Source organism: Ambystoma mexicanum, chromosome 7p (assembly GCF_040938575.1).
Source record: "Ambystoma mexicanum isolate Mex_15411 chromosome 7p, UKY_AmexF1_1, whole genome shotgun sequence".
Taxonomy (NCBI): domain Eukaryota; kingdom Metazoa; phylum Chordata; class Amphibia; order Caudata; family Ambystomatidae; genus Ambystoma; species Ambystoma mexicanum.
Window position 1 is genome coordinate 447335489 of NC_090939.1, and position 19198 is coordinate 447354686.

At 47.7% G+C, this 19198-nt stretch overlaps 1 protein-coding gene across 4 annotated transcripts in view; it reads left to right on the plus strand.

Annotated features, from left to right (window-relative positions):
* The window catches only part of C7PH3orf52 (chromosome 7p C3orf52 homolog), a 383974-nt gene that overhangs the window by 363553 nt on the left and 1223 nt on the right, over nt 1–19198 (plus strand). The gene's annotated exons all lie outside the window — the stretch shown is intronic.

Sequence of the window (19198 nt, forward strand, 5' to 3'; positions counted from 1 at the left end):
AAGGAAAAAGCCACGAAGAGCTGGTCAGCTCTTCAGAATTCAGCCGTTCTTCCAATATAATAACTTAACGCCATTTTGGGGTCTAGGCGATGTAATTGCTCCTCCTGCTTAGAAGGGTGCGGAGAAGGCTAGAAGACCAGAAGGTCAATGGATTGCAGGTGAACTCTGAGACAACTTTGGGTAGGAAGCCTGGCCTTACCCTGAGCAAGACTGTCTCCCGGAAAAAACTCAGTAAGGGTGGCTTACAGCATAAGGCCTGCAGCTCACTCACCCGCCTTGCGGATGTAATAGCCACCAAAAAGGCTGTTTTCAAAGAAAGAAGTGTTAAGGGACAAGTATGCATAGGCTCAAAAGGAGCCGCCATCAGAAATGTTAGTACCAGATGATTAAGGTCCCAATCCGGGACAACAAAGGGAGTTGGCGGAAACTTATCTTCAAGGCCTTTCAGGAATTGTGCCCTTACTGGGATCGTAAAAAATTAGCCTTAATCTGGGATCTCTTAAACTCAGACAAAGGTGCCAAATATCCATTGATTGTGGTGACCTGAAGTCCTGCTGAGGGCAGTGACAGAAAAAACTCCATCACTGTAGTGGTGAAGCAAGAGATGGGGTCAATCTCGCATTCCCTGCACCACGAATCAAATCTTCTCGCGAACAAAGATCCTGTAGACGGTCTGCAGCCAGCAACACCCACAGCACTTCCTCAGAGGTCCCAGATATCATATCTCATCCTCTCAAGAGCCACGCATGTAGGTTGAGAGATTCCGGAGTCGGGTGGGGTATCCAGCCTTCCGACTGGGTTAGGCGATCCTGTTGCGGAGGCAACCAGTGAGGTGGACAGATGAACAGATCCAAGAGGTTGGAGTACCACATTCTCCTGGTCCAGGGCGATCAAGATCATGGTCGCTGGAAACCTCTTCAACCTCTGGAGAATCCATGGAATGACGGGAATTGGAGGGAAAACGTAATGGAGAGGGAAGGTCCAATCCACCAGAAACATGTCCCCCAGTGCACCGTTCACTGGGAATTCCCTCGAGCAAAACTGTCTGCACTTCCTGTTGGAGTTTGTTGCAACCCAGAGAGAGAAGACCTCCTCTAGGACTTCCTGGCACACTTCCCACTCATGTGCCTGCTCAGATCATCCGCCAAGCTGCTCTCTGTGCCCGCCAGATGAACTGCTGAGACTGAGATCCTGTTCTCTAGGAACCAGAACCAAAGCATCATTGCCTCCATGCAGAGGGGGCAGCAGTGCCCACCACCTTGTTTGTTGAGATAATGGAACGCCACTGTGTTGTCCGTCAGAATGAGGACATGCTTTCCCTGCAGAGACAGGAAAAATGCCCTCAGGGCAAGCCTAATGGCTTGCAACTCCAACAGGTTGATGTGCCAACTGACTTCCGTTGCTGACCAAAGGCCGCTCACCTGCAAATCCTCACAGGGAGTGCCTCAACCCTTCAAAAAAAATACATTTGTGACCACTCGGGTCTGGGGCCAAGGATGCCAGAAGGGTTCCCCTGCCAGGTGACTGTTGTGGTCCGCCCACCAGAACAAGTCGTTGATCACTGACGCGGATACCCTTAGGAGATCTGACAAGAGTGCCGAGGTGCTGTGACCACTGACTCCTCAGGAGCCACTGCAGGGATCCCAGGCGAAACCTGGCCTATGGCACTAGAAAAATGCAGGAGGTCATGAGACCTAAGAGGGGGAGGAAGTAAGCCGCTGGTAGAGTAGCATGGTACCGAAACAAGTCACCCATTTGCTTCCAGCTGACGACTCTATGGGGGGGATGGCTTTCCCAACCCGGATGTCTAGGACTGCACTGATGAACTGGAGCCTCTGGACTAGCGTCATTTGGGACTTCTTTAAATTCAGGGAGAAGCCCAGCCTGTGTAGCAGCAAGCAGGTGTCCTATAAATGGGACAGAATCTGCACCGCAGACTTCCCTCGGCTCTTCCCTCTGCACGCAGACTTCCCAGATGTCCAGATATGGAAATACGTGGACCCCGGGTCTCTTGAGGTGCGCTGCTACTGCCAAGAGCTTGGTGAAGACCCTTGGGGCAGAGGTTAGACCAATGGGAGCACCTTGAACTGATAGTGTATATCCCCTATGGTGAACCTTAGGAACTTCCTGTGCTTCCGATAGATTGGCACATGGAAATAAGCATCCTGTAGGTCTATTGACACCAGCCAACCCTGTAATTCGAGAGCGTGGAGAATCTCTCTCAACGTCACCATCCTGAATTTGTCTTTCCTCAGGAATTGTTCAAGGCCTTGAGGTCCAGAATGGGACGGAGACCTGCTCCCTTCTACAAGAAAATACTGGGAATACTAACACGATCCTCTCTGCTCGGGAGGTACCTATTCCACAGCACCCTTCAACCACAGGGCTTTCAGTTCTTCCTGGAGCTCCTGTCCCAGTTGGATTGGGGTGGCAGGGGACTGTCTGGAGGTTTTCTTAGAAATGGTAGACAACCCCACTGAATGAACTGAAGGGCACAGGCATTGGAAGTAATTTCCTGCCACTGGAGCAAATGCGCCATAAACCGTCCACCAAATGGTGCAACGTGAGAGGGGAAATCAAAGCGGCTTAGGCGGCTGGGTCACCCCTGCAGCTGACTCTGCTTGTTGGTCCTTAGAAGCCCCTATGCCCCTTCTGGAGTGTGAGAAACGCACCTGCCCTTGCCTGGCCAGTGGGAGTTGCGCTCTCCTGCCATAAGGAGCATACCACCTGTAGCCCTGTGCCCTAAAGGCAAAGCTGAATAAAGGATTGGCTGGCTAACGCAGCTAGGCCTAAAGATTTAGCAGCGATTTTGGATTCTTTACATTTCTCTAAAGAATCATCAGTTTTCTGCCCGAACAGAAGATCGCCCTCAAAGGGCATATCCAGTAGCTTAGCTTGGTGTTAGGCGAAATAACAGAGGTTTTTAAATAAGCCTGCCTTCTTAGCGTTATTGCTGATGCCATAGAGTAGCCCACACAGTCGGTGATGTCCAGGCCCGTTTGCAGCATCTGCCTAGCCACCTCCTTCCCATCCTCCACCAGCTGTAGGAAGCCCTCGCGCATCTCTCCTTTAGGGACGTACTGTGCAGCATTTTCAACTTCTGTCCAGAGACCAAAGTAGTATTTGGCAAAACTATTTGCCACATTTGTAACCTTAAGAGTCATACTACCTGAAGTGAATGCTTTTTTGGCTAAGGGCATCAATTATTTTGCTTTCCTGTCAGGAGACAGAGTGGACGTGGAAGATGAAGGTCTAGAGGAAACTGTGGCAGAACAAGCCCCTCCGGGGAAGGATGAGAGGAGAGGAATGAAGGGTCTCCTCTAGCCGGCCTATATTTCCTGGAAATGTTGAAGCTGACTGAGGGAATCGAGCAAGGTTGCCATCACAAAGTTGTTAGAGGATCAGCAATGGCAGGGTTTAAAGGCATATTGAGCTCTGTAGTGGGACCTTGATCCAAAATATCAGTGAGGTTGTAGCGTTGTATGGGTGCCACTATAGATTGCAATCCTAGGATATCAATGACCCTGTCTACCAGAGCCCTGAATTTTGACAAATTATGAAAGTAGGACTGGGATTGTTGGAATTCCAGGTCTGGAGAGGTGTCCAGACCACTGGTGTTATGGAGGACTTGAGCTAGCTGTCAAAGCTGACTGTGGTCTTCAAAATAATCGACACCTCCTGTGTCCAAGTAAATGGGATTTAAATCCCACTGGTCATCGGCGTCATTAGCGCCGAATATAACTGCCATGGTGTTGAAAAATTCGGACGGGGTTTGCAGTGTAAACATTTTCTCAACAACCGTTGAAGATTTGTCAGCGTCGATATGGTGGATGTCGGTGCCGAGACGCCGTAGCATCGACGTCCTGGGTGCACAGGGTTGGTCCAGCTTCCATTGGATCTCTTAGGGTGTCCAAAGATTTATCGTTGTCAACATTGTCGGTACCGGGGCACAAGAGGGGTCAGGAATGCTAAGTGCTGCTCCTGGAACCAAAGCCTGCTGCGTGGGGGGTTAACCGCACCAACAGCAGCATGCTTCTTGAACATGTCAAGCATTGAGGACTTAAAATCCTTCCACTCTTGTTGGGTGGTAGGCCCTGCCGACGGCATACCTTTTTCCATTGATGAATCGGAGTCACGCCGGTGGTGCCTTTTCTCTTTCGGGATGAGGAAGAATGGCTCCTCGAGTGGGACCGTTTCTTCTGCCTATGTTCTTTTTCGGGGGTGTGTCCCTCGGGTTCAGCCTCCGAAGACCGAACTGCCAGTGATTTAGAGGGCAGCTGACACAGTGAGTTTAGCTGCTCGATCGTGAAGGGATTTGGGCTGCATTTTGGCGCACAACTGACACCGTCTGTCCCATGACCCGTGCAGAGGCACCAGAAACACAACTCGTGTGGGTCAGTAATGGACATCTTGGTGCCACAATCAGAACACCGCTTGAAACCCGATACCCGAGCGAACGACATTTCGCTTCGAGGAATTAGCAAAAAGTTTTCTGACGAAAACGTCGAAAGAGTCGAAAGACTTGCCTGTGTTCCCAAGCAGCCTGTTAGCGTGCGGAAAAAAGGAACTGAGGTGTGAGGCGTAGTGACGTGGTATTTATACAAGGCCTGGTGCCACATCTGGAGCCGATGACCAGATGCCGAGCAAGATTGATCGACAGTCGGGTCGAGGTCCACTACGCCCCTTGTTGAATATTTTCTGAAGCAGCAGAGCTGGATGGAATACCTACCAGATGAGGAATCTGCCAAGGAATAGCAATCCCATCAAACTTGGTTACTGGATACCTTAGATATTAATGGGCGCCAGTCGATTTTCTACCAGGCAGTTAGGGGTGCTAGTGGTGGACCTAAGGATGGCCTTTCCATCAGTGTTGACAATATCTATTCAATTGCCAAGCTACATTTCTCAACTAATAATTTCCTGCCTGGAATATTTGAGTTTGTTGCTCTTGTGACTCCTTTCTTATTATCAATGTGTATGACCCTCCTTTGGAGAATACTCATGTAGATAATATACACACTGTGCTGGAACATCATGATGATTCAATGCCTATAGTTATAGCTGGAGATTTCAATGTGAATTTACCTGCCGAGGATCTTCTACAGGTTCCTTCTAATACTAATATAGGACATTTTGAGAAAAGTAAACATAGGCAGGGAAGCCAGTAGGCTTCTCTTTTTTTACTTATGTGGTTTTCTGATGCTGAATGGCTCCTATCCTGGGAACCTAGGTGTCACCACTAGGAGTGCTTCAACTTTTCATTACTTTTTCATAAATTACATTACGTTACCTGACGTTATCTATATGCAGGTCCTTATGAGAGTTGAAAGAGATGACTTCCCCTCTTGCTTAAACTAAGACAGGCAACTCGAGTTAACCCAAAAGAGGCCATAAAGAACTTGGAAATTAACAAGGGTTTGACTAGACTGAACTGGTATCCCAATAACGTCCAGAAAGTTGTGTCCATGATTGATGATCATGAGACGGACTTCCTGGTTAGAGTTTTCCCCCTTTCATTTGTCTCCTGCAGTTCAAGAATCGCTACTGTATTAATGTCTACGGTAGATTTTTACTAAGCAAATAGGGGCTCTCATCTCTATTAAGCCTTGGGGGACCTATGCAGTGTGAAATAACCAGAAACACATACATCATAGACCTTTTGATCTTGGTATTGCGCAGAAAAAAACACATAAGATGCGCGACGCACCATCTAGCTTGTCTAGGAATTGCCCCAGAAGGGTATATTAAGGAAATTCACTGAATGAAGAATAAGTAGATGGTACAGATTTCAGGCTGACCGAGAGCGTTGACAAACTCTTGCTCTCTGTTCCAATATTAAGGATGCTGAAAGCTTTTGGCAGGTCATTAATAGCCAGATATGGCCCCATCTGTGCATTCTTACCAACAGCACAAGCCCATAGGTCTACAATCTGCAACCCCCTGACTTGCATAATATCATATTAAGTATTAAGTCCTTTCGTGCTCCTGGGCCTGACAGACTTTGTAATCAATTTTTTTTTAAAAACGAATTGGTGGGCTCATTTTTCACACACTATTCTTTACCATTAGTCAGACTAATGTTTCCCCCTTCTTGGTCAGATAGTGTAATAGTTCCTGTGCATTAAAAGGTCCTCGCACTGACCCCGCTAACCACAGGGTCCATTTTCCCCTCAAGACTTGGGGCTTTTTCTATCAATTGGCTAGGCTATGCCAATTGCCTTGTTAAATTGGACAACATGCAGACGGGACTATAGGCACAATTACTCCTCTCTGAGTACATTAAAGGTAACAATATTTAAATAAATACTTATACAACCAAGACTATGGGCCTCATTGCAAGTGTGGCGGTCTGGAACTAGCGGGGCTGGTCGCACTGTACCGGCTCCGTTTTCCAGACTGCCACACTACGAGTCGCAGTGCTGGAAACTCTGTACCCACAATTGAGATCCACGGTGCCACCGTTGGCGGCAGCAACATGTCCGCAAACAGTTATCACACCCGGAGCCCATGCCTGAAACACCGGCACAGCGGTCGTACGGCCACATTCTGAGTACCGCCAACACAGAAACCCCAGCATAAAAATGCTCGTGCCACCGTGAACACCACGCCAGAAACACTGGCATCACAGATCAGGCTGAAAGCAGTCTCAGGTGTACAGCAACAGGCCATAGGTGGCCATAATCAGCCCAGCTGCACACCACGAGCACTGTGAATGCTCAAAAGGACCACAACCATGCCCCATACACCTTCCAACACAACCATGCTGGCAGCTGCAGTAGCAGTCATGGAGCTGAGGGCCCTGCATGCAGGGCTCCAATATGAGCTTGAATTGAAAGAGGCAGAGGAGGCGCAGGAGGAGGAGGATGATGGCTATGCATATGAACAATGGCCGGCCGGTAGCACCCCATACCCCGCCCACACCCCGGAACCCGAGTGCCGTACAGATCCACACCCTGTATCGGCTGGCGAGGGAGACCATTACCCACATAGTTGAATTGAGCCTGGATGACATCCGCAGCCTAATCAACATCTGGACTGCCATACCCCCTCTTGCTAAAAGAATCGATGCTGCATTTCATGGCCATCGGCACCTTCCAAGACACTGTGAGAGAGCTGCATGGGGTATCCAAACCCTCTTTTTCCAAGGTGCTATTTGTGGTCCTGGATGCCCCCCTGCAGCACATGTCTGACCACATAGCCCTCTCCAGAACACCTGCCCAGGTGAATGGCACTAAAGTGGGGTTCCATGCCCTGGAAGGCATGCCCAACATGATTGGTGCACTGGACGCATGTTGAGCTGGTGGCCAGACATGCAAATGAGGCAGTCTACCGCAACTGCAAACTGTACCATTCACAGAATGTGCAGGTCATGTGCGATGCAGACCTACTCATTACCCACTGTAGCGCACAGTTCCCTGGATCCACGCATAATTCCATGGTGCTGTGGAACTCCACGCTCCCAGGGTACATGGCATGACACAGCAGAGAGCGGACCTGGCTGTTGGGTGAGTCAAAGTACCATAGCATGTGCACTGTGGAAAGGGGGCAGGGGGTTGTCTACTGTCATCAGTGCATGTGTTTCCTGGCTCCAGCCTCTGCAGAGACCACTCCTTCAATCCCCTCCATGTGCAGCACGCTGCTGCACTTCTCCTCCCAGGGCATGAGCCGTATCAGGGAGGATGGTCCACCACCTGTGCCCATGCACTGTGTGCGGACAGGAGGCTCATGACCCTCATGCAGAGGTTGTCCCACCGCTTGTGGCAGTCCTTTACAGTGCATGGGGTCCCTGGCATGTGGTGCATGGGCAAATGGGGTACACCCAATCACAATGTGGGCACAGATGGACAGGCACATCACATGCACTACAGGTACCAGAATGCATTTCACCCATGCCAACTACCCCAGCATCTAAACACTGTGTACTTACCCCACCACCTGCGTCACAGCCATGTCAGACTAATGTAACCCCCCCAACAGTGTTCCCCACAGCATGAAGCCAGATCACCTGCCTGTCACAAGTGCACATACCCATTTGCATGTGACGTGAATCCGAACAATGTTGGAACCCAGATAAACAAATGGGAGAGATGACCAATGTACAACATGCAAACGCAACCAACAGTGGCACACAACATGGACAAAGTAGAAGCCTGTGTCACCATAGGTGGGTGTGATATGGTCCTGGGAATGTGGCCGCAAACCACCACCCCCTGCATTACATTGCACCGGATACTAGGGTCATCTATGTCATTTTCTACGTCTTGTGGCAATCCCATGTGACACAGATCAAAATACAGACATGGCTCCATTGACACTCCCACCACAATGACGTTGCCCCCCCTTGTGTCCCTCCCTTGCAGGTGATGCCGGATACCCCTTGATGCCACGGGTCATGACCCCGTCAGGCACCTGCAAAACCAACACGAGCATTCCTACAACCATGCACACATCCGAACACGGTGCACCACTGAACACACTTTCGGACTGCTGAAGGTTAGGTTGCGCTGCCTGAGTATATCTGGGGTGGCCTCATGTACAGTCCTGGGAAGGTGGGCAAGATTGTCCTGGCCTGTCCCATGTTACATAACATGTGCATCAGGCGCAACATTCCCCTTCACCCAGACATGGACATGCCTCCAGCGGGTGTAGATGATGGCAGTGACGGTGAGGATGAGAACCCATTGCCACATTGCAGGGATGCCATGGATGGGCGTGATGCATGCGATAAACTGATCACCCACAACTTTTAGGCACAGAGCACATGCTCATGGTCTAGGCCAGGGGTGCACAACTGATTTTGACAGAGGGCCGAAAGTACCTTACATGAGGGCTATAGTGGGCCGAAAAGTAAAAGTGGGCGGGGCGGTAGACGGGACATGTCAGGAGGCTTTTTCAACCCCCAATTTGTATTAAACACATGGAAAAAGATATGTTTTGGAGGGGTAACGATTTTTATTGCATTTCAAACTTACATTTTGTACTACACATTTTCCATTGCTATCATTTATTTCGATTTAGTTATTGTATATCGTCTTTTTAATTAAATTATATATATTTTATTGACCCTTGATTGGACATTCCATTATTTTGGACTGCTATAGTTTGCTGTTTGGGTTACCCAAGAGGAGTATGGCCTTCGTTGAGTCAGGTTTCCTCAAAAAAGCAAAGGATGTACATCTCCTAACTGGGCCTGTTTTAGCTTTATTATTGAGTTCGCTCTTGGAGTGCAACACTATGCCCCATGGCTCCCATCCCCAACCAAACACTATGCCCCATGGTCCCCTCACCCCCAACCAAACACTATGCCCCATGGCTCCCATCCCCAACCAAACACTATGCCCCATGGCCCCCTCACCCCCAACCAAACACTATGCCCCATGGCCCCTTCACCCCCAACCAAACACTATGCCCCCTGTCCCTCACCCCCCAAGCAAACACTATGCCCCCTGTCCCTCACCCCCCAAGCAAACACTATGCCCCCTGTCCCTCACCCCCCAAGCAAACACTATGGCCCATGACCCACTCACCCCCAACCAAACACTATGCCCCATGGCCCCCTCTCCCCCAACCAAACACTATGCCCCATGGTCCCCTCACCCCCAACCAAACACTATGCCCCATGGCTCCCATCCCCAACCAAACACTATGCCCCATGGCCCCCTCACCCCCAACCAAACACTATGCCCCATGGCCACCTCACCCCCAACCAAACACTATGCCCCCTGTCCCTCACCCCCCAAGCAAACACTATGCCCCCTGTCCCTCACCCCCCAAGCAAACACTATGCCCCCTGTCCCTCACCCCCCAAGCAAACACTATGGCCCATGACCCCCTCACCCCCAACCAAACACTATGCCCCATGGCCCCCTCACCCCCAACCAAACACTATGCCCCATGGCCACCTCACCCCCAACCAAACACTATGCCCCATGGCCCCCTCACCCCCAACCAAACACTATGCCCCCTGTCCCTCACCCCCCAAGCAAACACTATGCCCCCTGTCCCTCACCCCCCAAACAAACACTATGCCCCCTGTCCCTCACCCCCCAAGCAAACACTATGGCCCATGGCCCCCTCACCCCCAACCAAACACTATGCCCCATGGCCCCCTCACCCCCAACCAAACACTATGCCCCATGGCCCCCTCACCCCCAACCAAACACTATGCCCCATGGCCCCCTCACCCACAACCAAACACTATGCCCCCTGTCCCTCACCTCCCAAGCAAACACTATGCCCCCTGTCCCTCACCCCCCAAGCAAACACTATGGCCCATGACCCGCTCACCCCCAACCAAACACTATGCCCCATGGCCCCCTCACCCCCAACCAAACACTATGCCCCATGGCCCCCTCACCCCAACCAAACACTATGCCCCAAACACACTCAAGCATGCACCCATACAGACCTGAACCCCCCACCCCCCAAATCAACACACACACAAACATGCACCCATACAGACCCAAACCCCACACCACCCCAAATCAGCTAAATCTCAAACAAGCACCCATACAGACCCGAACCCCCACCCCCAACTCAGCACACACACAAATATGCACCCATACAGACCCCAACCCCCCACCCCCAACTCAGCACACACACACATTCAAGCATGCACCCATACAGACCCGAACCCCCCACCCCCCCAACTCAGCACACACACAAACATGCACCCATACAGACCCGAACCCCCACCCCCCAACTCAGCACACACACAAACATGCACCCATACAGACCCGAACCCCCCATGCCCCCCAACTCCAAACCCCCACCCCCAACTCAGCACACACACAAGCATGCACCCATACAGACCCGAACCCCCCACCCCCCCAACTCAGCACACACACACAAACATGCACCCATACAGACCCGAACCCCCCACCCCCCCAAATCAGCAAACTCTCAAACAAGCACCCATACAGACCCGAACCCCCACCCCCCAACTCAGCACACAAAAAACATTCAAATCAAAACATTCATACACATCCGACACCCCCCGACCCCCGCATCTCAACATACACACAAAATACATTCAAATACAAACATTCACACCCCCCCACATCTCAACATACACACAAAATACATTCAAACACAAACATTCATACACATCTGACACACCCCCCCACCCCCGCATCTCAACATACACTCAAAATACATTCAAATACAAACATTCATACACATCCGACACACCCCACCCACCCCCGCATCTCAACATACTCAAAATACATTCAAATACAAACATTCATACACATCCGACACACCCCCCCACCCCCGCATCTCAACATATACACAAAATACATTCAAACACAAACATTCATACACATCCGACACACCCCCCCACCCCCTCACCCCCGCATCTCAACATATACACAAAATACATTCAAACACAAACATTCATACACATCCGACACCCCCCCCCACCCCCGCATCTCAACATACACTCAAAATACATTCAAACACAAATATTCATACACATCCGACACACCCCCTCACCTCAACATATACACAAAATACATTCAAACACAAACATTCATACACATCCGACACACCCCCCCAACCCCGCATCTCAACATACACTCAAAATACATTCAAACACAAACATTCATACACATCCGACACACCCCCTCCCCCCGCATCTCAACATACACTCAAATACATTCAAACACAAACATTCATACACATCCGACACACCCCCTCACCCCCGCATCTCAACATACACTCAAATACATTCAAACACAAACATTCATACACATCCGACACACCCCCCAACCCCTGCATCTCAACATACACTCAAAATACATTCAAACACAAACATTCATACACACAAACATAAAGCAAAACAAACCCGACACACAAACACAAACAGACCACTTACCGGAGACGTGCAGGCAGGCAGGCAGGTAAGCTGGAAGTTGCTGGAATCGCACTACGGCTGGCGTGGTCCAAGGCTGAAATGCCTTCCGGCATCAAGCCTTATGGACCACACCAGCCGTAGTGCTGGCCCTCCATTGGTGCAGCACACACGCATTACGTGGCTCGTAGGAGCGACGTGATGCGTGTGTGTGCTGAGCCAATGAGGGCCATTGTTTTCACCGGCCCGGAAGACAACAAAGACTTTCCTAATGGAGGGCGGCCACGGGCCGCCCTCCATTAGGAAAGTCTTTGTGCCTCGCGGGCCGGTCAAAAGGGCATGGCGGGCCGCAACTGGCCCGCGGGCCATATGTTGTGCACCCATGGTCTAGGCCATCAACCACAAGGAAAACTCTATAGCAAATTAATCACACTCTCAGTAAATAATGAATGTCCAGTCATGAATTTCTATGTATTAACATGAAAGAAGAAAATGAACAGGTGGACCAACACCCCCTCCCCAACTATCCCTCCCCACTGTCCCTCCCCAACTATCCCCCACATTTTGTGTCACACAGTCAATGATGTCACAGCCCAAAACACACCCATGGCACATGTCTGACCAAGGCCTATTTAGTTGGCATCTACTTGTCACCTGAACCGCCCTTGTGCCCTGTAGCAGACATGCGCATAGACTTCCGCCTTGGGCTGCCCTGGTAGGAACTAGCGGGCATGGAGCTTGTTGATGGTGTGTGGGACGGCTCATTGACCCGTCGATCCAGGGCTGCCTGCAGGGTCATAGCCAGTGACTCGGCCATGTGTCCTGGCTCCATCCTCCGGAGTGCCCACTCCTTCAATCCCTTCCATGTGCAGCACGCTGCTGCACCTCTCCTCCCAGGGCATGAGCCGGATCGGGGAGGATGGTCCACCACCTGTGCCCATGCACTGTGTGCAGACAGGAGGTTCCTGACCCTCATGCGGAGGTCGTCCCACCGCTTGTGGCAGTCCTTTACAGTGCATGGGGTCCTCGACACTGCTGACACCTGTGCCACTTACTCCCAGATTACCTTCCTCCTCTGCTGGGTTCTACAGCGCTGGTCCATTGAGAACAGCTACCCATGCTGGACTATTGTGCCTGACAGCATGTTTAGCTCCACCTCTGAGAAGCGTGGTTTACGCTGGCAGGTCTCAGGGCATGTTGTGCAATGTGATTCAGCAGTATGGGGGTGGATGGCTACTGGAAACTGCAAATTGGAGTGGATTGTGTTTTTCAAGATGGCCGCCAGCCAGTTTCCTGTTTCCGGTTATCACTTTATTTCCGGTCACTGTGTTTCCAGAACTGGTGCATCTGGCATGCTCATGCCGGAAACAAAGGCACTGGCTCCGTTAGTGGCGGTGCAGATGGATTTTGCCCTTTATTCTGTGTTTCTGTGATGTGAGTGTCACCGTTTCTGACATCCTGTAATGTGCGCGCCCGACAAAGCGTATTGTTCCCTTGATTCCGGCGCTACAGGTTCCTGGAAACGGTGGGACCGGCATCACAACAAACACAGTTTTTTAACCTCTGAACTTGTAATGAGGGCCTATGTGCTTTCATCCCCCTACTATTAACTCTAAAAAGGGGTACACTTGATCATTGAATGGCCAAATGGTTGAAACTGTTTCCTGCTTCCAGTATTTAGGTTTGCCTATCGATCAATATCTGAATTGGGGTATGAAATTCAATGCAGTCAAACTTGCTATTGAGAAGCAGGTTGGCGCTTTACGAGCTTTCGCCTGTAAACAAGGCATTTTTTTCTCTATTCTCAATCTTGTAGATACATCAAGTCAAATGTATCCCAATATTCACCTTTGGGGCAGAAATCTGGGCCAATAAATTTGGCCATAAGTTAGACCTCCTTGAAAGCAGGATAATTAAAATACTTTTTAGGTTACCTCATAGCACCCTGGTGGAGTACTTCGTGACTGAACTTAACCTGTGCAAACTTAGTATGGTGATAGAGACATGACAAGTTAACTATCTTCATAAATGTCGGCTTGCCCCTGCTTTGGCACTTCTGGCACGAATCTTGGATGGTTGTAAGGCTCTGGCCTCCTTTTTTAAGGGTGTTATGAAGAGTCTATTTTTCTTGACTAATATGTGAACTCCGAGGTTCAGTGATATACCAACTGATGCAAGTCATCTTTTGTACAAAAAGTATGTTGGAACTGCCTTTGTGGACATATGCCATGAGCAAATCTTGGCTGATTTAGCATCCAAGTCTCTTAGCAGGAATATGTCCTTCCATTGGTCTCAACGTACTGTTATTCCATCTTACATTTTATCTTTCCCAAATCATAATCTTCTCTGGTCGTATCTAAAAGTGAAATTCAACTTGGTTAATGCATGCAAAGTCACTGGCTCTTGTTTGGGCATACTGAGAGCAGATCGGCAGTGTAGATTTTGTGGAGAGGACACGTTAGAAAGTTCTTAACATCTAATCATAGCATGTGAGAGCCTTAACAACCTTCGCAGAAGGGCCACTTTGGCCTTTGAGAATAGGCTGTCTGGTATTAATAGCAAGGAGTTTTGGGATTGCTACATGGCAGGAAAAGACATTAACTTAATGTATCATATGGCAAAGTTATTGGTGTCTATTTCACATTTGATTGAGGATTTTTAGGTATATATATTTTTGATATGCATACCTACTTTCTAATTCATATTGTTTGTGATTATTATATTACGTTTAATGCATCATGATGTTTTCAGTCATTTTCTTTGTTTTATCCATCTACTTATTTCTTATTACCGATTGGTTGATGTAAACGTATAGAAAGTCTATGACTATATTGCACTAAATAAAATAAAATACAACATTTACATGGATTTTTTACACTGTGTTGTTGGTGAGGGGAGGGTGTTACATTGGTTCCACATGATGTGTTCTGGGTACAATGTGATCTTGCCATTCATCGCTGTCCTGTTCATTAGTGAGTTTTCTCTCTCTTCTAATTATTCTTATACGGAGCCCTTATCAGGAAAGGGCAAATGTTCCTCATCCTCTTGGTCCTACGCACGTACTACTCTTCTAGTATCCATTTAGTCAGGAAAAGTTAAAAACAGCAACAGTATCTTGAGGTGCGTCCCCTGGTTGAAGTTGGAACATATGACAAGGTTACATGTTAAACGTTTATTGTTAATGCGATGGCATTTAGCTGAAGGATTCTAAGCCAAATGACGGTAACCAGTTCCAGCAGGAGAATCTAGGAAAGATCCAATACTAGAGAAGCAAAGAAAGCACATATGCTAACATGTGATCCCATAAATGGGACAGAGGGTCTCCCAGAAACAAGGTACCTTGACCCATTCTAAAGCATAGAGACAGCACTAATTGTTGAATTGTGCAGCAAACGGGTCAGAGTGTGAATACAAGCCAGCCTCCGGATACATGGTATGGGTCACAGTCTGCCTCCTTGTCAGGGTGATAGAGCCCCCTTAGTGTACCACCTGTCTTGCTGAGAAATCCCTCTATATTCAAGGTTTGGAGGTGGGTTCCTTAGAAGAGAGAACATCTCCACAGATTAATAGCTAGGAATCACTGAGAGAAGAATTGAGAACTCCTTCCTTGTCGATACAGAAGATTGGTAAAGATTGTGAAAATAAAGTCCTGGAACGGGCAAGAAAGTGTCCAGAGCCAAGAATATCACCTTGAGTTCTAGGATGCTGATGTGCTTTTCCCTATCTTGTGCAGGCCATACGTCATGCACTTCAAAGTAAGCTAAGATGCCCATCTCAGTCATGACTGGTAATGGTAATAGAAGGGCTCAGCATCTGAAAGGGGACTGCTTACCAGGAAGTTGATTTCTTAGGAAGGCCACCAGATGTCTGTCGATATTACCCGATCATCAGCATTCTGAGGGTCTGGACTTGGAGGGAGGGATTCTAGTGTACTAACAAATACATCTGCAAATGCCTTATATTAGGCATTGCTAGTGGTTCTGCCATAGCCAAAACACCATGAGACACAGACGCATTGAAACTACCATCCTGTCGCAAATCAAATGACATTTTATTCTCAATAATCACTATGTTTCTGTTACAAACAACTTAAAATACAAAATTAAACAGTTACAATAGAACAAGCTAAATATAAAATAAGACAATTTAATTTAAAAAACATTTTGTGTAATTAAGAACTAAAACAGTATATATCCAAGCACATATATAAGCTAGGACTCATTAATAAAACGTTTTTCAATGTAATCCTTTTATCCACTCTCTCATGTAAGATCTTCAACTCTTAATAGTTTGATGTATGCTTCTTCCTTAGTCCTTATCCCAAGGGTATTATACACCGGTTTCAAATATGCCACTCTAAAAGTTTTGAATTTAGCACACAATAAAAGCATATGCTTTGTCTACAGTGTCAACTGAAACATTATTGCAGTTGCATGTGCATTCCTCCTGTTACAAGAAACCGTTCCTCCTGTCACAGAAAAGAGACGTGTAGCCTGTATTTCGTGTGATGTTACTTTGGTAAATCGATAATAGCAGAATTGCAAAGTGAATACAAAAAAATGAGCTGCACACAATTTATTTTAATTTTATTGCAATTTATTTTAATTTTATTGAAAGGTGTTATGGCTTGGAATCCAAACTTCTTCACAAATCAGCATTTAATCGTCAGTTACACATATTAGAAAGAAACAATTAGTATACAGTTTTCTTTAACAACATAATATCATTAAAAACAATAAAGAAAATCTTACATAATCATACATAAGAGCAAAGAGTAAAAGAAAACTTCTCAAAACCTATTCATCATGTTTAGGAAAAATCTCCATTAAATATTTAGTAATAGCTAAAATTAGCGAAACATTGTACCCCGTCAGTATTCTAAGCCAGAGTTTACATCCGTTAATAAAACGGATATCATGGAAGAACCTCTCAAAGTAAAATTGATGTTTACAACCTAATGTCTCACATTTGACAACCAGATGCAATAGAGTTTCAACTATGGCAGTCCTTTTACAAGATCTTCAAAGCCTCTGCTCTCTGGTTATATTGCTACCAGGACTTCATTAGTTGGTAAGATATTTCACCTAAATCTCAAATACCAGGATCTATATCTTGGATCAGGAAGTGTATTCAAATACGACAATGTGAAATTTGCCGGTTTTTCTGTTGCTAAAATGAGCATGTATTGATTATAATTTCCTATCTTTTCTCCTAACCTCCTATCTCCTAACCTCCTATCTTTTTGTTCCTAACCTCCGAGGGCAAATCAACGAAGGCACTGACAAACATCTCCAGCCCACTAAGTAGACTTTTATTGAGGGACTTTATAGATTGTATTGTCTGTTGCCATGTGTTTTAGCAAAATAGAGGAAATGCCCTTACTAGACACATCCTACAACGCGACCGCTTGATAGTTCTGCATTGTTCCCTTTTTTTTAAAACTGGTACTATATGTGATGATTTCCAGGAAGCTGGCGTAGAGTTGGAAAAAGTAATGTGGTAAAATAGTGGCTTTAACATTTTAGACCATAATTCAGGCTGGCTTTTGATAGTAATATTACAGAGGCCATCTGGCCCCGGCGCACGTGAGGATTTGCTTTGTTTATTAAGCAAAGAATGTCTTCGACATCAAAATCCAAAGACCAGGCTGTGTCAAAGAAGCCCAAAGAACAGCATACAATCCATGCGCAACCCAACACTGTGTTAACCTGCCCTTTTAGGAACAGGTTTATTTATTTATTTATTTAATATGCTGACCTAGATCGAAAGCATCAGAGCACTGTACAAGATTTGGCTAGCTAGTGTTTCGGCTGGCCTCCTTTAAGAGTAGCGTAGTACTGTGATTTGCACTCTGTGCATCCACTGTGATCAGTGCTCGGTCAGGTGTTGTTGTAAAAGCGCTGTTTTGAAAGATTTGTGAAATTGGAGAATTTTGGGGCATTCCTAGCTGCTACCGGGTTCTAGTTCTAGATGGTGGGTGCATGACAAGATTATTGTTTGCAGGTCCTCATTGTGGACGAGTTATGGTTAGAGGCGATTGAGTTTCTGTGGGAGGAGTGTGTGCCACTAGCTTTGGGTAGTTTAGCCACCTGGTACAATGGTGCGCTACTTGTGACTGCTTTGTAGATGATATATGCAGTCTTGAGGAGGGTCCTGCCCTGTAGAGGAAGTTAGTGTAATTTGCTTAGGACAGGGAGCGATTTGGTCAAAGTTCTGTGCATCCACAATTGCCATGCTGCAGTGTGGTAGACTGCTTTTAGGTGAACCAAGTGAGCAGCCGGAAGCCCAGTTAGAAAGGGGTTTCCCCCAATGATGTGCAAGACCACAAGGGCCTGCATTACGGTCCGGATGTCCTGTGGTGGGCTGAAGGGTTTGATTTCATGAAGGGCAGAGATTTGAAGCCAGGCCATTTGGGCCTTCTTGGTTTTTTGTTTGTGTAAGGATGGGCTGCTGTTGATGGTAATAAGGTAACTTTCACTTTTACACACTTTTTTACACACTTGCACACACTTTACCCTACTACTGTTGAAAAATATTCCTCTGTAGCTCAGATGTCATCTTTGAACCTTAGGGGGGCACTTCGGACTGTGCTTTACACTATGTTGCTTGTTTGCAGTTTTCTAGCTGCAGGTTTACTCGCAAACAATACAAACAGCCTATTATCTCTTGGCAGATTGTTCAGTTGTTGGAGAATTGTCAGCCAGCCTTCTGCGCACCTTCACGTAAAGAGCAAAACAAGACTTTTAACAGAAGCCGGTTCGCACACTGGAAAAGCAGGAGACTTAGGACCTTGCCAAGCTTTGTAATATAGAAACAGAAAGGGCAGAGTGGATTGCAAAACGGCACAGGCCCGGCAAAGGCTTGGTCTATCCCCCTGAGCCCAAAGTAAGTTCAGATAAACCTGGAAAGGACAGCCCATCCCAACCACCGGTTGTAGAACCCAGGTGCAGGCCCTCACAGGGAGACCAGCCAAGAGGAGCGGGTGGACAGCACCCTATAAAATCTAGAGATCCTAGTCAGTCAGTGTCACTTGTTGGAGAAGGTGTGGAAACATCCAGAGGCAAGGAGGAAGTGGTGACCAAGGGAGGCAAAGGTGCCAGACTAGAGAAGGTGGTGACATCAAGAGGGAAGGAGGAGGTTGTGACGAGAGACAATGAAGATGATTGGAAGAAAAGGTGGTGTCATTCAGAGGCTAGAAAAGTGGTAACCCCAGAGGAGGTGGTGTGGTTCAGAATGGAAGGTGACTTGGAGGAGAAAGCAACATTATGAGCAAGAGAGGACGATAGTGAAGGGGAGGATGTGGAAACCATCCCACAGAATGAGGAGAAAAGGTCAGCCCAAGGCAGG